This window comes from Myotis davidii, unplaced genomic scaffold (assembly GCF_000327345.1).
Source record: "Myotis davidii unplaced genomic scaffold, ASM32734v1 scaffold1224, whole genome shotgun sequence".
Classification (NCBI taxonomy): Eukaryota; Metazoa; Chordata; class Mammalia; order Chiroptera; family Vespertilionidae; genus Myotis; species Myotis davidii.
Genome location: NW_006295383.1, coordinates 33332 through 41095, shown reverse-complemented (window position 1 = coordinate 41095; position 7764 = coordinate 33332).

Here is a 7764-nt window from a genome sequence, read left to right as displayed (position 1 = left end):
AGAGAGAGAGAGAGAGAAAGAGAGAAAGAGAGAGAGAGAGAGAGAGAGAGAGAGAGAGAGAGAGAGAGACTGACTCTGAAAGGCGGTTCCCAAACCAGACCTGCTTTCTGGAGCAGGAGTCGTGCATCCACTCCTCCAGGATCCTGCGTTTCTGCAGGCCCACCCACTGGGGCCCTCCACACTCCGCACCCTGGGAAGGCTCCGTAGCGGCCCATGAGGTGTAGTGCCACCGAAGGCCTGTAGGGGGCTCTAGAGCTCTTCCATTCCCCATACTCGGGGCTGTGAAGGTACCACGCTTAAAACAATGGTGTGCTTACCCAGGCTATGTGACTTTGCCGCTCAAAGAGGCAGTGAGGAGAAGCTGGGGTTTGCTGGTGCCCTATTAGTGAGCCCCAGTTCACCCACGCTCCCAACTGGCTGTTTCAGATTTAGCCCCTTGTCCTCCCTACCCCACCGTTCTAACACTGATCGGGGCAGTGTCTCCACAGCCACCTAGGGGATGCCGCCAAAGGGTCAGCCTCCTGTCCTTGTGCGGGAAGGCAGGCAGAGGCCACGGCTTTGGCTTCCAGGGTACAGCAAGGGTAGCTTCCGATTGCTGGGGTCTCAGGTCCTAGCAGTCCAGCCCCCAGCCTGCTTGTTAGGGAAACATCACACAGAGACAGGCCCCTGAAAAGGGCTGGCTTACCCTGTTCCTCTCTAAGGCAAAACTCCACAGCTCTGGGTCCTGGGCGCGGAGACCGCATTCGGCAGACTTACTTACCTGATTGCAATGCTATTGATGTGTCTGGATGACAGACATCACTAGTACCCACTAACTTCTAAGGACACGCTCAACCGAACAAGTTAATATTGGCAAAAAGTTAAAGATTGTCATTTAAAAAAAAAATTAAAAACACTAAACACGTAATCATTAAGCAATAAAAAACAAACAAACAAACAAAAAAAAGGGAAAGCTCCTTCTGTTAGCCTAAGCCTTGCACAAACATGCTCCACTGAGTGGTTATTTTACAGAAATTCCTGAAGACCATCACTCCTGCACAGCCCCCCGAGAAAGGACTTCTGGCGCTAGCAGAAGGACAAAGGACAAGGCCATAAAACTACCATGGGGCACATTCCTGAAACCTGGGTCAAGCCGAAGTCCCATCTGCAGCTCTCTCCCTGAGAACAATTGCATGTATTGCCCTGAGATTTCCCCCTCGCAATTCACCGCTGACTCTTTCTCGAGTCAGATCAACTCCATCCAGGTACCTGGAATAAATATTACTTTGATTACACTGAGCCTTGAGTCTGTTTTGTGTGACCCCAGCCCAACCCTGAATCTTTCACTTAGTATGCACTCTTTATGTTAATGAGTTAATTCCATTCTTAAAATAATTGAAGGAGGTAAGAATTATTATCTCCACTTGATAGAAGGAAAAGGACCGAGAATTTAAATGTAACCTTGTGTAGCCCAAGATTACACAGACATTGAAAGAGTAAACTTAATGCATATCCAAGTCCATCTGGCCGGAGGCCTGTCTTCTCCAGCCTACCCCAGAATACTGACCTGCAAATATGTCCTTAAAGAACCCTGCTGTTCTTCAGGAAGGAGCTCGCTCTTCTTACTTCCAGCCACCAGTTTTTAGTAAACATAAAGTTCAATCCGGACTATGGAATCCTTAGGTGCACCGAGAGGTATGCAATCAGTAGAATTGCATGCGATGCTTCACATAAATGACATTATGGGAACTTCACTCCCCTTAGGAGGTAAACAATGGGGTCCTCCCTGCACAGATGAAGGAATCGAGAAGATCAGTGGTTTGTCTAAAATCACACAGTTAGCAGCAAGGATTCTGAATGTCATTCTCAAGTCCCTCCTCCTTCCAGCTACCTTGTTTTCAGTGGTGACTGGTTGCCGTTGACACGAGCTCTGCCCTGCTCAGCTGGGAAAGAAGGAAAAAGGGACTTCTGAAAAGCACCGGGGAGAGGATAGGGTGGCCTCGGAGGTGACAGGGCCCAAACTTAGTTACTGTCAGAAGCCCCCTTCTCTCTTTTGTCTCTTTCTCTGTAATTGTTTTGCTTTTTTCCTGAAGAATGCCCTCTTCTCTCCTGCCATTACAGCTTCTAGTCTGAAGCTAAGGGGTCCTTTTCTCCTAGTTTCTGAAAGAACTTTGCTTGGCCTACGTCAAAACCACTGGCCCAAGCAGGGCAGTAGATGTGCCTGCAAAGAGGAGGCAGCGAGGGCACAAACTCAGATGACCATGGGAGTCAGGCTCTTAACAAAAATGAAGCCGGCTGGAGGACAGGGAGGCTGTGACAATTAGCAGATGCCATGCTGTATCTAAAGAAAATGTTGTCCTGTTGGAACATAGGCTGAGTGTATACAGCCAGAGATTTCAGGGTTTTGTTTTTGTTTTTATTTTGTGTGTGTGTGTGTGTGTGTGTGTGTGTGTGTGTGTTTTAAGAAAAGCAAGAAACCCAGATTATTAAACTATTAAATGTCTTGATTCTTTTGAAAGGTGTCAGCTAATTAAAAATAAACTTAGAACATTGCAAGGACATAAAAAGCACTTCTGTGAACCAGATGGGAACTCCAGGCCATCACCAGTTTGCGGCCTCGGGTGGTGAGTAGCAATGTGTGACTTTTTTGGGGATCTCCCTCAGAGTGAGGCCTCAGGACCCCCTGCCCAGACAGCATTATCCTGATTTACCCGTCCATGCTCTGCACTAAGACGTGGTGGGCACCCAGGATTATGGGCAGGGAGTTTGAGCTGTGAAGAACAGGGAGGAGGCGGGCAGGGGGGAACTGCTCACCTGGGGCAAAGTGCTGACTGCAGGGCCAGAGGGAGCAGCCTCACAAAGAGCCCCAATCTCGCCTGGGGAGGGTTGCCAGGAATGTGTTTGCTTTATCTGATTTATTTAGGCTTCAGGAAAACAAAGGTGGAGGGAGGGTTTTGTCCTGAGGATGCCTGCAGGGAGGTGTGGACAAAAAGTGTGGTCTGAGATGGCATGGCCTCAGGGACACTGGGTCTCTGGGGTCCTTTGGAGCTTGGCTACTCGTGGAACCTCAGCAGAGCAGTTTGGGGTCTTCTCGGGGTTCAGCATCTCCTTCCCTTCCTGGCCTAGCTAGCTGGTATTCCCTCGGCTTTTTCAGTTTCTGCTGGTCACCACCTTCAAGCGTGGGCTCCTGCTTGCTGTCCTCTCCACCTGTATGTATCCTTGGAGCTCAGCCCCCCTCTACAAACTGCCCTAATCTCTTGGCTTTTAATTTCACACTTTTTTCAAAAGATGTTTATTGAGCATCAGAGTCCTGTTTTAGGAGATGGAGACATGGCTGTGAAAACAGACAAGGTTCTTGCTTTCTTGGTGGGCAAACAATAAAGCAAGCGAGATGGTTTCAGAGAGTGTTAAAATGCTGAGAGTGTTTTAAAAATAGAGTGGTGAGATATGGGTGGTCAGGAAAGGTCTCCCTGAGCCGGCTAAGTGTAAATGCCATCTGAGTGACCAGGACCAGCCAGCCAAGATGAGGACTAACATTCCAGGAGGCTTGAGCAGTGAGTGTTTGGAGCTGTGCCCCCACAAGCATGGGGAGTGGAGGGGAAGATTGAGGGCAGGTTTCTGAACAGGCTTGGACTTGAACCTAAGGATTACCATGGGCTGGCTTGCCTGGGCAGCAGTTTGCTTCTAGTCGGGAGCAGGGATTCAAATTCATGCTCTTCCTGCCTCTTGCTATCACTATAAATAATGGTCAGTAATGACACCAGGTCTGCACATCACTCAGCAATTCCAAATCACTTCCCTACTATGATCTAATTGAACACAGAATCTGCCCCAGAGTGCATCCTGGGAAACAGGAGCTGGGGTTTTCAGCTCTATTCATGTGTGCTCTATTCCAAAAGCGGTGTGCTCTTTCCACAGAATGCCCTCTTCATCTCCTAAGAAGCCACATGCAGAAGGAGAGCACATTGTGTGGGCATGCCTGACCTATCAGGCTAGCTTCCTGTGGAAGTATTCTTAAATGTCAGAGGCTTAAATTGTAACCGGACAAACAATGGGTCTATGCTGCCTGTCACTACTCAAGCCAATGAAGCAGAGAGAGTTGAATCATATATGAGCATTTATTCCAGTCCTGCCGGCAGCAGAAGAGCAGCAGGTCAGCCACAGAAATCTGCTCTGCACCCCACCATGAGCCAGTTGCTTAAATAGTAAAAGTACAAAGGAAAAGTAGGCAAAAGGGCAGTTTTCAGATATGCGGAAAGAAGGGCTGCTTTTCCAGGTCAGCTCCAGCCAGGGTAGAAGGTGCCTTCTTTAATCAGAATAAAACAGTCACGGTTCACAGAGCATGATTAATATTTCTTTCAGTACTAGCTGGTTCCCCAACATTCTATTGCTGCCCCTTTTCAAACTGGGGTAAGTCATGTCTATCTCACTTAAAGTACAAGCATTGGTGGATGACAGCAGGGGACTGGGGTTCCCCTCCATGTGTCTTTCTACCACACCCCATCCCACCCAGGCAGCTGGAAATCAGAAAGAGGGAGAGAAAGGGCAAAACCTCCCCTTGGAGGTCAGAACCCAGAAATCCCATCCATTCTCCTGCTCACATCTTAGCAGCCAGAACTTAGCCACATAGCTACATCAGAGGGCGCTCAGTTCTGCTGTCACCTAAAAACTGGGTTTCTATTTACTACAGAAAAGGGAGACAGTGGATATTGGGGAATGTGAACCCTGAGGGGGAAAATAAAGGACACCTACTAAAAAGGGCTCCTGAGGGCTAACTGGGCTCAAATTAAAAACAAACCAGAGCCCACAGCCATTTCTGCACACGAGTCTCTTATGCAAACCATACTGTGCAGAGAACCTCTGTGCTCAACTGCCTGCTTGCACTGTGTTTCTGCCATCTGAGCCAGTCCTTATAAAGGTTTCCTGGAATCCCATTTCAACCAATAGTATTGAGGCTTTTCCCATCCAATGGGAGCTGTGCAGCTCTGACCAATCAGAGCAGCTCTATTCTGACCAATCAAGACAGTGCCTTTTGGACCAATGAAACTGTGAGGATTTGATGTCCTCATTTGCATGCGGACAGACCAATCAGGAATCAGGGGTGGGGACTTCGGTCCATATAAGCCAGTTCCCCTGCTGCCAGAAGACCCACACTTTCCACTAGAGTTGGAAAACTGAGTTTAGCTGGGTAGAGCTGAGCCACCCAAAACTACTTGCTAGAGCAGAGTTCCACAGCCGTGCAGTTTTGCTGTAGCACTTTTGTGCTGTCCCATAGCAGTGCTGTATTCACAGCCATACTGTATCACTGTTGAGCAGTTTGCACCAGATCAAGTTTTCTTCTTCACTGTCTCCCAAATTTCTTCTTCCTGTTGGCATCGAATTGGTGGCAACAGTTGGTTGACAGGAACAACTATCTCTGGCATAGCTTTTGTATTTATAATTTTTTTATTTTTTTTAAATATATTTTTTATTGATTTTTTACAGAGAGGAAGGGAGAGAGATAGACAGTTAGAAACATCAATGAGAGAGAAACATCGATCAGCTGCCTCCCGCACACTCCCCACCGGGGATGTGCCCGCAACCAAGGTACATGCCCTTGACCGGAACCGAACCCGGGACCCTTCAGTCCGCAGGCCGATGCTCTATCCACTGAGCCAAACCGGTCAGGCAATTTTTTTAATTATGAAAGCAATACATACTTGCTAAGAACCCAGAAATGTGTAAAGGCAAACATCATGAGTAATTCTATAGCTAACTATTGTTTAAGATTTATGAGGTCATGTCATACATATTACTTTGTAATTTTATTTCTCGAATAACAATATAACCCTGACAATCTTCCCATATTGACAACTATAGGTATACACCACCATCATACTTTTTCAGGGCATATTTGATGATTTATCATAAACTGGAAGATAGCTCTGATTTGCATTTACTTGCTTACGAGGATCAACATCTCTTCCTATTTATTGGTCATTTTTGTTTATTTTATGAATTGCCAGTTTATATCCTTTGTCTATACTCTTTTCCTACTCATTTGAAAAAATGTACTGTATATATTTAAGTATTAGCAAATACTCATGTAGTGCTTATATGCACCAAGCACTGTTCTAAGTACTTACAATGTTTAATCCTTACAACAATTCTATAAGGTAAGTGTTTGGTATAATCCCAATATTACATATGAGAACCTGAGGCACAGGAACAATAAGCAATTTTCCAAATCCTATATAATAAAAACCTAATATGCTAAGTCCATTCAACCAATCAAAGCATAATGTGCTAATGATATGCTAATGCCACTCAACCATTCGCTTGATGTGCACTGACCACCAGGGGGCAGATGCTCTGATGGGTAGCTTGCTGCTGGGGTCCAGCAGGTCGGGACTGAGCTGGGGCCAGACATGCGCTGGAGCTCTCCCGCGGTCCCTCTCAGGCTGGCCAACCTCCTATGTTCCTCCCTGGCCCTGATCGTGCACCGGTGGGGTCCCTTGGCCTGGCCTGTGCCCTCTTGCAATCCAGGACCCCTCAGGGGATGTCAAGAGCCGGTTTCATGCCCTGGCTGGTTTGGCTCAGTGGATAGAGCATTAGCCTACGGACCAAAGGGTCCCGGGTTCGATTCTGGTCAAGGGCATGTACCTTGGTTGCAGGCTCCTGCCTGGCCCAGGCCCTGGTCAGTGCTCCTGCAGGAGGCAATCAATCGATGTATTTCTCTCACATCAATGTTTCTGTCTATCTTTCCCTCTTTTCCATTCTCTCTAAAAAATCAATGGAAAAATATACTTGGGTCAGGATTAACAAAAACAAACAAACAGAAAATAAAGGTGATCAAATGTTAAAAAATAAAATAAAATAAAATAAAATAATAAAATAAAATAAAAAGAGCTGGTTTTGGCCCTATCCTGCAGGCCAGGCCAAGGGATCCCCCTCTGCACAAATTTGTGCACCAGGCCTCTAGTGTTGTATTGCTGTCGTGCGGAAAGGGCAGAACTGGGGTTCAAACTCAGCAGTCTGGTTTCAGATCTTTGCTCTTAACTACTAGACATTTTCATTCATATTTTGTTGGTTACAGACTTTACAAAGTTATTTTTTCCCATTTGTCTGTCTTTTAACTTTAAAGTTAAAAGCTCTCCCTGTATCTCCCCCACCTTTCAGGCCAACCTCCTTTTCTTTCTTTTAGTGTCTTGTTCACGTCAGCCCACAGAGTAACTCTGCACCTAGCTCCTCACGCATTTACCGTGAGATCATACAAGTTCTAATACAAGTGAGATCATAAATTAAACGCAACGGGTACACTCCAAGTGCCGCCAAAAACATGTTACCCATGAGGAGGCTGATGTTTTCATTCTTACAAATCTTGTGCACAAAGTTATAGTGAGTGAAAACAGGGAGCCCGAGTGGGGGCGGGGTCCCCAGGCACAGACCCACCCAGGTCTGCTCTCTGGGCCCTAGTTGGGCAAAGTCCTCATGGGCGCACAGGCACTGTTCTTTAGGTTAATTGAAAATTTATGTATTTATTTATTAATACCAGAAAAAGGGGAAGAAATCGAATCCATTTGTTCTTCCACTCGATTGATTCTTAAAATAGGAAAATTAAAGAGTGCCTTGAAAAGGGGCTCCCAAACCTGAGGCGGTCGGCTGAAACGCCCGCTCGCCTCCAGCTGGGCAACCTGTGGGGCGGCCTCGCGGGTATTCTTCCCATGACTGTAAAGTTGCACCTGTATATTTTACTGAAAATCATCAATAATAATAAGAGAAGTTATTCTAATTTTTTATGGTTAT